General features: G+C 37.8%; 1 pseudogene; it reads right to left on the bottom strand.

The window, feature by feature from the left end:
• Window positions 1-5731: 5731 nt before the first annotated feature.
• On the bottom strand, window positions 5732-15411 carry LOC113058697 (2-phosphoxylose phosphatase 1-like; annotated as a pseudogene).
• Between the last annotated feature and the right edge of the window lie 258 nt (window positions 15412-15669).

Raw genomic sequence — 15669 nt, 5'->3', positions numbered from 1 at the left:
AATAAAATAATTCAAAAACCAAACAGCATAATCAATTCTTTGGATAAAGTGTGTAATTTATGAGCAACTAATGGCATCAAATAAATAAAAAATACTTTATTTAAACCAGTAAAAAAATAATAAAAAAAAATGATCTGACTGATTGATTTTATCTAAAATATTAATTCATCCACCAAAAGTAATCCAGAAAATAAAAGGGGGACAAAAACCTAAATGGAGGGAGAATTTCACTGTTTCCTGTGTTTTTTTTTTCCTTTCAGACAGATTTAATGCAGTTCAGGAAGTCATAGATCCTGCATCTTTCACTGTAGAATTATACACACAGAATGAGGGATATTTGACCTTTTTAAGTCACTGGTTTTGTGTCTTATGTGTCAGTGTTGATAAGTCCAACATAACTGAACTCAACCACCCCGCAGTTTTAACCCACACTTCTTATACATACAAGTTTATATCCACAGATTCCTTCCAAAACACTGAATAATGAGTGAGATACAAATGTACTGACTGACTGACTGACTGTTTGTTTGAGTGTTTGTGGGTCTCGCGCGGCTCAGTTAGTGATTGTGTTATTGTATTGCGATATGTGTGTGGATTTGTTCTGCCCTGGGGGGTTCTGTGTCGTTTTGGCTCGGATCTGTTCCACCCATCTGGTTTTGGAGCACAAAACTGAGAGGATCAGACCAAGCCAGAAATATTTCCCTCACTCACACACACAATGAAGAAACAAAGCAAAGAACAAACAATTAGAACTTTAATTAATTAACCATAACTTTAACATAAGAGTTGTTTCTTTGTTTCTTTTGTGTCTCAAGTTTTACTATTTCTGATCCCAAACAAGTGGAACTTATACTTTCTAAGCTATTCTGAGTGCTTTAAGTGCATTATTATTGTCTTAAGTCTCATTAGGATTTTACAGCAAAGTTAAACACTTTAAGTAAGAGTTTTAGAAGGAATATATAAAAAAATATGAATCTAAACAAATAGTGCAGATGTCATTAAGACACAAAAGGAAGTAGATGCATAGGGAGATCAGAGGAAAAATACAAAGCGACACTTCTTTATGTATATGTGTGTGTGTTTGCCTGCGGGAGGTGAGCTGGTACGACCTGCAGCTCAGTGTGCTGTTGAGGAACAGGTGGAGATGGAAGACACCACAGAGGCTGTCACAGGGGTGTTTGGGCTCAACCATGTCATACCTGTGAGCACAGCATGAATTGAGTCTCTTTTACTCTTTGCCATCCAACGCAGTCATGCAGTCGAATAGAAAGCTTTGGCATGGTTGTATTCATGGGGAGAAGAACTAGACCTATAGTTAATGAAGAAAATCTGTATAGTGTTTGCTTATGCAAAACTCATTTCAGTGATTGCTAGTTTTGTCATTGAAAGGTAGTTGCAAGGTTGTTCAGATGTTGATGTGGCGTTGTTAGTTGTTTGTCAGGAGGTTGCTATTACATTGATAGTCAGTTGATATTATTTTCTTTAGGGATGTAACAAGTCACTCTCACAATGTGATACGATTCACAATACTGATTTAACGATTTTCTCTGAATTTTTTTTTTTTACAAAATGAGAATTACGGCAAATTATAAAGGTGTCTTTTAGCGTTTCTCAGACAAAATGCTGCGCATTTCTTTGTGAAACTGATATATGCTTCTTGTACATTCCTGGGTATCTTAATATTTAAGACTACAGTTTACATTCATGCACATTATTTTGCGTTCTATATTTAATTCTACAATATACATTTTTATATTTTATTCTTATATTTTTATTGCTTACTTTTATTTCATTCTTACATAGCTTTATTTATGTATATTTTCATCTGTGTTGTTTTCTTTAATAATTGCACTGTCCATGGAGCGGACCTGACTCACATTTCACTGCTGGTTATATATGCTATATATAATTTTGTATGTGACGAATAAAAATCTTGAATCTTGAATCTTGAATATGTATAATAACAAAACTATAATGAAATATAAAACAAATCCCAAATCACATAAATAAATAATACAAATAAAAGAAATGTCTTCATATAAACAAATCATATCTAAATGGAGCAAAAACAGCAGACAGACTGAATGAAAATGCAAACTCACTCTCTGACAGCAGGTGGCTCTTCTGGAACAGCAGCAATAGAGTGTTTCCTTGATTACCGCTGTAAACAAATCAGCGCTGCACTAATAAATTCTACTATTTTAATATTCACTATACAGAGGCAAGATGAAAATAAAATAAAATCTTAACTCTTCTAAAGACAGTAAGTTCCCCTCAGAGATACAGTACATTCATACAAACCCCCACCCACAACTCTATCGCGATTATTTTAACATCTCAACCAACTTGAATTGTGACACATTTTCAACCAACTCAAAATGCATCGTTACGTCCCTGTATGTTCTTAACTATTGCTAGGCGGTGTCTAGTGTGTTGCTTGGGCATTGTTGGGTGGTTGCATGCTGCTTGGATGCTCAGGCAGTTGCTAGAATGTTTTTATTGATAGGCAGTTGCTAGGATGTTCTCTTGTAGTTGTTAGGGTATTTCTAGATGGTTGCAAGAGTGTTACTAGTCATTAGTGTTCTTGATGATTGCTGAGGCGTTCAGATGGTTGCTTTGGTGTTACTGGGACATTGTTAGGTTGCTAGCATGTTGAAAGGGTGTTCAAGCAGTTGCTTTTTTATTTTTTATTACAGGGCAATTGTGGTTTCCATCAATTATATACAAATGGTACAGAAGAAGTTACATCTTAAATGGTAGAACTAAAAGTCTTTATCTTTGTTTTGTAATACGAACAAGCTGTTTATAGAAACCCACGCACACACATTTGTTTACTCATTGCATCTGGTCTCAGATGTTCATTCACTCTGTCAGCGTGTTGAGGGGCGATTGGAGAGAAAAGCACACCCGATTGGCCCGAGCTGATGAACTGAGTGCAACATGTGGAGGTCAGGATTTCTGAAACACTTCATGATCACTCAGCACCAGCATTCACTCGTCATTCTTTTCCTCGCTCAACCACTCACTCTGACACACACACACACACAGAAATACTCAAAGTGCGTTAATGTCCCATGGCTTTCTGCACCTTTTAAGTGTGTGTGTGGAGACGTAGTCGAGTTGTAAGATCTGTTTTGGATGGAGGAAACATCAGGTTGAAGAAAATGTTATGACAGAGCAGTGAGTGAAGCATCGCAGATGTGACCACACACACATTCACAGCGCTGAGAAAACCTTTTATGAAGACACGCTCATGTTTATGTGTGTCTGAGGCCAATCGTTTAAAAATCTTACAGCAGACATGACGAAGACCTTGATGTGTTGCTCTAGTCTAAAGAGTTGAATGTCTCATTTTTAAATTAATCCCTTTGATTCTGTTTCTTCGTTTTACATTATCTCACTTGCTGATTGATTATCAGTTTTAAAAATAAAGGGTCATAACCTCCATACACAATACACAATACATTATCCCTGTGTTTTGATTGGTGGTTGATTAAAAAGTGGTTTTCATGCATTTCATTCATAATTTTGGACCACCCTAAACTTAAATATTTGGTTTGTCCTGGTTTTAACCACAAGTTTCCAGTAACATTTAGGCCAAAATTATACACCCTTAATGTGTAAGGCAACACAATGGCCATTCCGAGCACATTTAATACTTTTAATACTTTTTTTTATAACAATAAAACATCATATTCATTTAACATACTGCTTTTTGCATCAGTGCTGGGTAGATTACTTACAAATTTTAATTACTGATTCCAAATTACACAAAATTTCCAATAATCCATTACATTACACGGTTAACGTAATAAAATTGGAATTTTATAATTATTCTCAGATTCTTTTTGAACTAACTTGTTTATCACATTGATTCAAATAGGATAATCTTGTAATATATTGCTATAAAAATACAAATAGAAAGCAAATATATTAAGTTCTTTGTTATTATCAACATCAAGTACATTGCGTTACATTAGATTTCCTTAGGCTTTGTGAAGGAATTGCAGGGGGGTTATAAATTGAACGAAAAACAAATATAAAAATGCAAAACAAAAATAAAACATTTTAAATAACAAAAAATCTAAATGCTTACTAAACTATGCCAAATTTCAGAGATCCAGTGCTGTGTGGCATTTTCTGTGTAATTATAGCCACCTGATTGGTCTTCTTGTGAATGTCCACAAAACTAGAAAACTTTCTGAGTATTTGGTGGACTATAAAAAAAAAGATAACTTAGAAAGAAAATCAAAAAACGCTTCAACATTTACTGCTTATTGTGTGAATAATGTGAAATCATATAATCAATAAAAAAACAACTGTAGTATGATCACGGGTGTTATAAAATGTAATATAATCTAATTCCAAGTACTTAATTTTTGCAATCTGATTACATAATCCAGATTACATGTAATAATTTACTGCCCAGAAGTCAGTTCTTCTCATTTTATAGAAATAACCAAGCCATGTTTTGCATAATTGCAAATTAATCAAAAGAGAGTCTGGACTGTGTTGTCTTGAAGCTGCTAATAATTTCTGTATCATGCTTAATTTGCTAAGTTAATTTTATTTCCCTCTAAACACTCGCCAGCACACAAACACCATCTGATACACACACTCTAACTCTCTTTAATTAAGATTGATTTCTCTGTCCTAGTCAGTAAATGAATGATCTTTTCTTTGGCGAGGAAGGCAGCGGCTAATTAAAATCATCCCGTAGAGATCAGAGGACCTCAGATTCTTTTACTTACATCCCAAGACACACTTCTGGGGAAATTCTGGAGATTACTTCTAGACAGATTTTTGGCTGCTGTGATTGAGTTATTCAACAGGAGAGGATAAAAACTAGGCAGCATGATTTGCAATCTCATATTTAACAATAATGACTCAAAGCCAAAGAGGCGTTCTGCATTTAGTGTATGTATAATGCTGACCACTGAACTGAAGTTTGTTCTATTTCTATAATGCTGACTCAACCTGAGGTCACTTGATTGGATTTTTATTCTCAGAGCCACTGATGAAATTCTCCTGCCACCTAGTGGTGATCATATGAAACATAAAAAGGGTAGCACTTTATTTTACAGTCCTGTTCCCCATGTACATACTATGTACATATTATAGTAATTACAATAACTATGTAATAACTAGGTACTAACCCTGAACCTACCCCTAAACCTAACCCTACCCCATGTAGTTACTTTGTATTACCAGAACTTTCTTAGATAAATACACTGTAAGTACACTATAAGTACATGTAAGCACACGTACTGTAAAATAAAGTGCAACCATAAAAAGTATGCTAGTTAATAATAAAGTTCAACACTTATCTAGCTGTTTAGCAGAGCAAAAAAATTGCAAGTTCCGATCAGATTTACTAGCTTTAAACAACTTTGGGATATCTGAATTCACCAGTCTGTCTTGAAACAAAGTTTTGTTATTAAACTAGATTCTCTCACACAGAATTGAAAAGACAGAAATCCTTTGTTTTCTGTACAGCTGGTCTCATACCAGCACTGTTGAGCAATGGATGTGAATGCATTTTTCCATGCTGGACTGTTATTGTTTTATGAGCTAGTTTAAATAAATGGCATGCAAAACATGTGGTTGGATGCTTTACTGTACATGTCAGTCAAAAGATCTCTTCTTGTCTAAGTGGGTGGGACAGAAATGGCTACAAAGTGGCTCAAATTCAAAAAGATGTGTATTTTTCTTTAGACAAACCACAGAGAAGTTCTACAAAATGATTGTTTTATTGAAAAATGTTCTTGGAGGTTTGGAATGTGGCAGTACAGACTGATCACAAGAACACCATTCATGATACAATTAGTTGATTCAATCAGTTTTTACAAAAAAGCACAAATGTGTGAGGAATGTGTCAGGAAAACATGATTGTGCTAGAAAATCTGCTAATACTATTCAAGTGAGAACTTAAAACTGGAAGAGATGTGAAATTGTAATAACATCAGATTCCCGATCACTGAGGGTACTCTGCAATAAAGTGGCTTAGTGCCCTAAATCTAATACAAGTGTTTAAGAAATGTGGTCTAAATATGACAGTTCAAACTCTTTTTTTATATTTAGCAAACCCACTGGGATTGTCATAATTCCTAGATCAAGGCAACAATTGACCGTTTCTGTGTTTGTCTGGATTCAGGAGCTCTTGAAGGGTCCTTGACATCACGCCACAACATCAGTCAGATAATCAGTCACAACCCACGGTTTAAAATGATTACTGTAAACCACTTCAAATTTTGTCAGCGGGATTAGTAAAGTGTACCAAAAACAATGTTGTGCAGAGATAATTATTTGGTCCACAAACTTAACACTACATCAGTAACATTAGTAGAGCTCAGGCTTAAAGGAACAGTTCACCCAAAAAGAAAATTTTCTGTCATCATTTTTTTAACCTTCATGTCATTCCAAACCAGATTTTCTTTCTTCAGCGGGACACAAAAGAAGAGATTTGCTGCTCTCGATCAGCACAATTCAAGCATTCAGTGACGAGCACATGGAAACTATAGTGCGGAAGTCGTATGGACTTTTAGGAAGCTTTTTAAGTCTTGCATTCATTGAATATTCATCACAATGTATTCAGTTGCACTCCTTGAAAAGTCATATGGGTTTGGAATGACATGAAGGGACTAAATAATGACCGAGCTGTACAGAATATTTGGGTAAACTATACTTGTTCCTCATTCTTGCTTCACGTTTGCTCTCTGTCAGTCGTTCACATTTACAGTACAGTTTGGTGGCAGGCCTGATGGTAACTCGTCGCATTGACAATATTAAACATATCATTTCTCACAAAAGACAGGAAATTACCCAGAGGGCACAGCGGCTGAGCAGAGTGTCGATTGTGGTCACGGCAGAAGGCTGTTTCAAAGGTCAAGTCCTCTCCGTTATAAAGAACACGAATGAACATATTTTCCAACCACTTTCCTTCTTTTCTATCACTCTTTCTGTCTTTGTCTTTCACTTCCGGGCTCTTCCACAGCTCAAACGCCAGCCGCGCTGCAAACTTTGGAAACCCCGCCCCTTCCAGACCAAGTGCGCTTAGCAGCGGTGCCATTGTTACGTCATGAGCAGATGCTAAAGCGAAGACCGCCTCTTCCTTGCCTTTCCGCGTTTGGCTTCCCCTGGCAATCCTCTCCATCCGTGTTGCAGTACGGTTTAGGTACGGATGTGCCGCGAGAACAGCATACTGGCGGTAAATCCCCGCCTCCCGCCGCTCCAGTTCATCATTTTTCTGCTGCCGTCGAATCACAGCAAAGTGCTGTATTTTAAGACACGCCTCCTCATCCGGAGCGTTTGATGTAGTTTGTGTGCTAGAGCATGGAAAAGAAAGACCATGACAAAAGTGACACAACAATGCATCCACCGGATTGGCCGCCCTTAGAGTCTTTGTGGCCACGCCCAACGTCTTCGCCATTGTGACATATGTGTGTTCCAGTTCGGTGTCTGCAGTCCTCTGCCGATACTGCCTGCGCTGCTCCTGCTCCAGGTACCGGTTGCGTGCGGGACAGTCACACGAGGAACCGCAGAACAGCGTACTCCACTGCTGTCTTACCGTCAGCCGTGACCAATCGAAATGAGGCAGAAACCCAAAGAGGAAGGCCAATCCACTCTGAAGGGTGCGGCTCTTACCTGTAGTCTCCACCCACAACTGCTGTGGCGACCAATCAGCAGTGAGCAGATTGTGACGCTTGATGTAAGCCTGGCGAAGATGATCGCCGTTTTTCAAGTGCTGTACGACTCCTTAAGCGAAAAAAGAAAAATACATGTGGGTAAGAATGTGGAGTAATGATATTTTATATCTTGTTATTTTATCAAGGCTATTTAAGGGGAAGTCATGGCCTAGTGGTTAGAGAGTTTGACTCCTAACCCTAGGGTTGTGGGTTCGAATCTCAGGCCAGCAATAACATGAGTTAGGTGCCCTTGAGCAAGGCATCGAACCCCCAACTGCTCCCCGGGTGCCGCAGCATAAATGGCTCTGGGTCTGTGTGTGTGCGTGTGCGTGTGTGTGCGTGTGTGTGTGTGTGTACTTTGGATTGGTTAAATGCAGAGCACAAATTCTAAGTATGGGTCACCAGATATTCAGATATTTTTGGTCTACGTTTGTATTTTTAGTCTAAGGTTTAGTAAAGCTGTGTGTTTTGGTCATATATATATATATATATATATATATATATATATATATATATATATATATATATATATATATATATATATATATATTAGGGGTGTAACGATACGCGTATTCGTATTGAACCGTTCGGTACGACGCTTTCGGTTCGGTACGCGGTACGCATTATGTATACCGAACGGTTCGTTGGAGTAATTAATTATATTTGAAAAAAAAAAAAAGAGAGAGAGAGAAATATAATGATATGCGTTCAACAAGGTAGCCCAATAACCCAAACAACGTAACAGGCAACGCCCCTGACACTCCCGAAGAAGAAAAAAACACCATCTTATATGTTTATGTTAGGCTACTCAGCAGGCGCTCGCTCACTCAGTACACGCTGAAGGCTCGTTGCAAAATAGCCAATGCGTTTAACAGACTAGAAATGAGAAGATCCTCCAATAACCAACAGGTCTGGTGTTTGGGTGCACTTTGGATTCCCTTTAAGCTATAATGGTGATGGCAAGAGAGTGGTGGATAAAAAAAACAACGGTATGTCGCATCTGCAGCGGGAATAATTAAAAAAAAAAAAAAACACCAGCGGGGATATATGCGTCAGTACTATCTGATAAAAGACGAAAAAAAGGAGAAACATGCACGCAGCAAACTATCCCTGCAGCATTTAGAAACTATAGCTTACAGGGAATCCAACCCAAACACCAGACCTGTTGGTTATTTTAGGATCTTATATTTCTGGTCTGTTAAAGGCATTCGACATTTTGCAACGAGCCTTCAGCGCGTGCTGAGTGAGCGAGCGCCTTAGGGGCCGTTCACATATCGTGCCTAAAAACGCGTGGAAAACGCTAAGCGCGTCTTTCTCCTCTTTCCAAAGCGCTTGGGCAGAAGCGCTCATGAGGCGTCTGTCTTTGCTAAGCAACAATGACGTGCTCTCTCCATGAGACGCGGAAATTTCAGCGAAGGATAAATGGATTTGCAGCTCTAAAAATCGCTTGCAGTAGCTCTGCTACTAAATTTATTTCAAAATTGCAATCCATATACAACTATGATCAGCTGATCCTTCATCTTGGCTGAGCTCTCAACGTTGTTACGGGAAAGGATGAAGCTGATTGGTTGGTTCTTGTCACATGACCCGCGGTGCGCTTGCGGCATTCTGAAAAGTTGAGATGTTTTTACATTTTGCTGTATCTAAAACGTATCGAACCGAACCGAACCGAACCGTGACATCAGTGTATCGTATCGAACCGAACCGTGAATTTTGTGAACCGTTACACCCCTAATATATATATATATATATATATATATATATATATATATATATATATATATATATATATATATATATTCTATAGCTGTGCAGTGTGATTATTTACCTGTCTGTGTGAGCTCTCCCATTTCACAGGTGCTGTGATTGGGTAATCTGGGCAGAGATACCAGTGATGTGTCCCAGTGACCACGCCCACTGAGAGCCATGTGACTAATGAAGGAGGCCAAGAGGGGGTGAGAGGGATTTCTGCAAAATTACAACAACAACAACAACAAATAGTGTTTTAGAACTTTTTTTAAATCAGACTTTACCAATAAAAACAACACAGTAGGCCAACAATTAAGTAGCCATGTGAGCATGTCATTACTAGACATATCCAGAAGGGGGAAGCGTGATAACATTCATAATGATCTGAATTTAACAAGCTATTCTACATTAGGGACTTCTTCCAAGGTTCATAAATAAGCTGGTTAGCCTTTTGATTAATTATAAAACTGCGAATACTTTTATAACTACATTTTGGGTTAGTCTGCAGTAAAAAAAATTTTTTTATAAATTAAAAACAATAAAAGTCAAGGGCAGAGGTCTGTTGTTTGTTCCTGAAAACTATAAGATGACAATAGCATACACCAAAAACAATGCAAAGGCACAGTATTAACTACACTGAATCGATGAACAAAAGTACTACAATTGCATGAAACATGCACCATTTAAATAATTACTCCATGGAATTAATGCAAGTCTCATGCAACTAAGGGAATGAAAACTGGAAAGTAACAAGTATATCTAACACACTGGGTATTATTTCCCTTTGCAGTCAGTTTTGATTTCTAAACACAAGGTATGTCAGATCACTGAATTTTATTATAATGCATTCTCATTTTTGAGTCAGAGACCATCAGAAGAGTCCAGTTGGGTCAGGTCACAGAGTTAATCTGAATCATCTGACCTCTGAGGGCACGTCTGCATTTAGATAGTAAGGTAAGCATATTTAGTGCATGTAAAGAACCAGAGCATGTTTAAGGGAATGAGAAAGAAGGATTTGTGTCTGAGGATTACTTTATAATACATAAATCTCAGCCATCATGGGAATATTATGATATGCTGTGCATGATTAATAATCATTGGAATACTCTGGACAAAAGCATTTGTCAAGCCATTGGTAAGAACTCTACAATGAAACCATGGAAACACAACAGTGTTATTTTCAGCAGTGTTACAGTGACTGTTCAGTCACCACAGAGACACGGCTCAGGAGCGGCTAAAAGAGACGACGACGGGAATGAAATCTTAATCTGATAATGATTCATAAACTGCATGCCCTCTGACAAACATCAAACACTGATAAACACACACACACACGCTAAACAAAATCATAATCCCACATTTACACACCAGTTACTGGTGGTTATCAGCTGTGAGATCAAAAAAACAAAATACAATCCTCTGCAGCGAGGGATGAGTCCAATCAGTTTTGATTCCTTGAAAAAACAAGATGCATTTAAAAAAGTGATGAACATGAGCATCAGAAGTTGTATGTTCAGTAACAAATATGAAGATCATCATCAGATGATTTGCATATGTACCTCTTTTCCGATAGTAAACAGTCTATGGCGGGTTTCTTGGTTTTGGGGATGGAGTACAGAGGGAAACGGTCTCCATGCCGAATCATCACATGTACCGACAGCAGCCTGTAGTCAGCCGGACTGTGACCTATGACACACAAATACATCAGCACACGTCTGAGAGAGTCTTCAGGTGAGTGAGAGAGAGAGGGGAAATGAGTGTGTTTCTTACCCTCCCAGCCGTGCTCGGTGAGGTTGGGGTAATTGCAGTACTTGTGAGTGTCTCGGATGGGGTCTGGAGCGGGAGCATCCGTGTGGAGGACCGGATTCACACGCTTTCTGCTTTTACCAAGTGACCTTTGCTCTGCCACCGGATTGGTTGGAATGAGGTGCACTGGGGAAAGAAAGAAAGGACTATGAGAGTCACTGAGCTCAAGCACACACTTTTTCCAGCTTCCCCAGTTCTGACCTCATAAAACAAATATTGAGACTGCACAGTGCTGCGGATTGTCAATTTTGGGAATCGCCAGGGTGATGTGGACAGAGGGAGGGGTCTGACCGGATATTAACCAGTGAGTGACAGCTACCAGAAAGAAGGTGCTACAATCCTTCAATGTGACAGATGAAAACACAAGACCAACATCTGGATACTTACATTTTTAGTACACAAAAACAATGAGAGCAACTCATGCTTAGGGCTCATAATTATGACAAATCAAATTGTCTCCAGATTGCACTATAAAAACAGACTCTAACATTAATAACTCAAATTTTCCAAAACCAGCATATATATATAAAACTAAGACGCTTCAATAAGAAGACCATGAAAAACTAAATTATGATTGTTTTGGCAAAAAAAAACAAAAAAAAACATTAGAAGTGGATTTAAGAAAATAAATAAAATGTGAAAACACATGATATAACCCTTAAAGAGCATGAAATGCTTTAATAAAAGAAACGAGCGGCATCGCCATCTAACTCCTAATTAAAGGTATGTTTAACATGGCATCAAAGTAAGCCAGGGATTAAAACTTTTCATTGTTCCAGTTACATAACAATACAATTTGGCATCAACTTTCAGTTTCTTTTATTCCATTCACATTGGAAATATGTATGCAACATTATGAAGCAAAAAACTGAGAAAAGCATATAAATACTGTTGCTGAACTTAATAAGTAAAATGGACTAAACGATAAACACTAGCATTTCCAACTAACCCTAACCAATGAGGAGTTAAACTCACCAGACAGAAGTATAATGGTTAGCTGGTTTACACGCACCATGAAAGACATTCTGGAGATGTTAAAGTGAGCCTGTGCAGGTTTGTACCTCATACTGGTTTTAATTCAGCATCAAACCCCATTTGACTCCTGTAAAAGCTTCCTGACCAATCAGGCGTAAGCTCAGAGTTCTCAGCCAATCACAGCTCAGTGCAGAGGCCGGCCACACAAAGAGCTCTTTGTAGCTGAAAGTCTGAGTAGAGTGCACAAAAAGAATCCCACACACCTAAACACAAATACAACAGGCACAAATCAAGCAGGACAGACAGTGCTGTTCAAGGCCGTCCGGCTGATATTGTGTGTGTTGTTAGCAGTGTGTCCTTCAGCAATGAAGCAATGTTGACAGAAACAAACATATCATGGAATGAGAATGGGTCATTTTTCATCTTTCTCAATGTATGGCCTCTTTCTCTCAGTCTCAACAGACTCTGAGACTCCTTCTCTAAAACTACATCAGTCATGCTTGAGTGAACTGAACTGAAGTAAAGAGAGAGAGAGAGAGAGAGAGAGAGAGAGAGAGGTCGGCTAATTTAAGACCCTGTTCTGTCCTACATTCAGACAGCTTTCAGCTCTTGTTGGAGACACCACAAAGGAAGGAATGAATTAGTAATGACCTCTCTCTAGGTAAAAGCAAACAGGCAACGTGAGGAAGACCGTAAGGATGACAATCAGATTCAGCGAAAATACAGATGCATTTAAGCATTTGAGACACTTAAAATGTCATTGCATTAGATTACAAGTGTGTAAGCAGATGCAGTTTTCTGAACTAACAGCTGAGTGAAATGTTTTAAGTACAAAGAGAGACTGTAAACCAGATCAAAGGGCAACTCTTTACTATCTCCAAGCACATGTTCACGCCTGAGCACAACCAAAATTTGGTTCTCTTATGTTGGCCTGTTGCTCAGACTGAACTGTGATTGGCTGTGGGATGCAGAAGGTGGGTATTAAAACGATCAATGACCAATCCCTGCTCGCCTTGTCAAAAGATGTCATGGTTTCATTCGAGTTGGCTTTGCAAATTCTTACCATCTGTGCTTTTTAAACGACTAAATTAGCAGGATTTTTCTGTAGCTGTCGCATTAAACGTTTAATCTGCTTATATATGCAGGGCTGGTTTCTCAGATACAAATAACCGCAGTCATCTGGGAAAGAGGATTTTTTTAGTCAAGGACATGGGACATTGGGGTCTAATCTGGGAATAATCTGTCTCAGAAGCTAATTTGATTGACCAGTGCATTAAAACGTTTATCTGCTGCAAACCATATTCTCTCCAATGACTTTGGGTCTCCCAGGTTTTTGGACTGCCCAGTTTCACTTCTTAAAAATGTAATGTAAACTTCAGAGATTGAATTTAGACCGACAGTGGAGTATCATCCATGTGTCGGCTGGCAGCCCCCAACTTCTACTAGTTCACAAGCTCACGTAAACATTCCCAGAGGTCAGACAGTCTCTACTTTTCTACTTAAAGTCAGCTTGATATAAAATCTCTTTATTTTTCAAATGCTTATTATAGATCTGATTGTACATTTTTAAATTGTGTTTGACCTCGTAATTCTTAATCAGAATGTCATAACTGTATCTTCCAGTGAAAACGACAGATAGAGATTTTCTAATTCATCTAATTCATGTTATAGGTCTTATTATGGACAATTCATCCATGCATGCATTTTATTTTATTTTATTGACCTCATAATGTTTAATCAAAAGGTCATAAATGGACCTTCTCGTAAAAACACTTGAGTTGTCTCACAATACAGAAGAAAAATCACTACTTGATGATAACTTTATACTGTTTGACATACTTCTGAGCAGAGTATCAAGCAAAAAGCATTTCATCTGTGAGATCTCATGCTTTCTTTTATACAGCAGATGCCACTGCTACAAACCAGTTCTTTAAAACTTGCTATCTTTGAATAAAGTGGCTTTGTTTTTACACTTACAAAAGTACCATGGGTTGTTGGACATGCACCATTCCATACTTATGATATACTTGGAAGTTTAGCATCATGATATATTTCAAAGTACTGCTACAGTATCTTTTTGTAGACATTTAAGAATTCATAACTGAAAAACATCCTATATTGATTAACCAAAAATCTGTATATTGAGGGTGTTTATGGTGGCCCAGCGTGGTATTAACATAGTGTTTTTAACATGGTAATAATAAAGTATAAAGACACCGTTTGTCTTTTTTTATATTTTTTTTGCAGCCGATTAAAAAAGTATCCCTTAAGACTGTATTTTACTGAAACAGGGAACAATCCATTATATATATATATATATATATAATATATATATATATATATATATATATATATATATATATATATATATATATATATATATATATATATAGCATGCAATATATATAGCATGTCTTCAAGGGAAATGCCTTTGTTTAGTGTGTTGAATGCAGTCTAATTGAGATCATATTCCCACTGGACACAAAACCCACACTCAGGCACATACTAAGAAAGTAAATACAATTCAGCGGAGGTTATATTACCGCACTTGACACACTTAACATACATACAAAGCAGTTCCCAAAGAAAACTTAGAGAATGCATGTATAGCTGTAAATTCATACAGAGGAAATGTGACTGAAATAATACATTGTGTTTCACACTTACAATACTGCAGGCTGAAACTCAGCACCGCCAGCAGGGGCACCCACCATCAGCACCAGCATGAAACGGCTTCGTGCCCAGCATTGTCCTGTGACTGGTTCAGACGCCTGTCCATCAGCCATACATGCACAGCCTACTTACGGTCACCTGGAAAATTAAGAGGCAATGGAAACATATTAATATTGCACACATACGAAAAACAGAACATGCATGTGATGCTTAACAAATGTTAAAATGTTGACCCCACAGTCTGGTTTCACTTTTATAGGCATATTGCAAAAAAAAAAAAAAAAAAAAAAAAAACATAACACAGGACAGCCAAAAGTCTGGTGAACTTACAAACCTTCACACAGCACCAAGAAGCAACGTGTAATTTACCCCAGTCGCGCAGAAGCAAAAACTGCTATTAACTCTAAATACAGATAATAGCTGTGCCTTTAAATTCCTACAATGATCGTTTTGACCAAATCTGAAGTGCGCATACAAACATGCACGGCTGATGAACTGAGCACATGTTTATAGCCGCCAAAGAGCATTAAACCACTTCCTAGACTACACCCTTCCTCCTCTGCAGATAAACTCCAAATACTGAGATGAAAACAAACATGCATTGACATTTTAAAAATGCAATATCACACCAATTTTGCACCTTTTTTCACTTTGTTGGTAATGTTGTGCTTCTAATGCCAGCAGTCTCTTGCAGTGTGATGGTGTAAACAAGCCTTATTCCATCTAAAACTACTTTTGTGTAATTATTATTCATGCTGTTTTATGGCCTCATTTTAAAGGA

The sequence above is a fragment of the Carassius auratus genome, chromosome 40 (genome assembly GCF_003368295.1).
Source record: "Carassius auratus strain Wakin chromosome 40, ASM336829v1, whole genome shotgun sequence".
Taxonomy (NCBI): Eukaryota; Metazoa; Chordata; class Actinopteri; order Cypriniformes; family Cyprinidae; genus Carassius; species Carassius auratus.
Note: the sequence above shows the minus strand (reverse complement) of the source record. Positions and strands in the feature narration are given on the sequence as shown.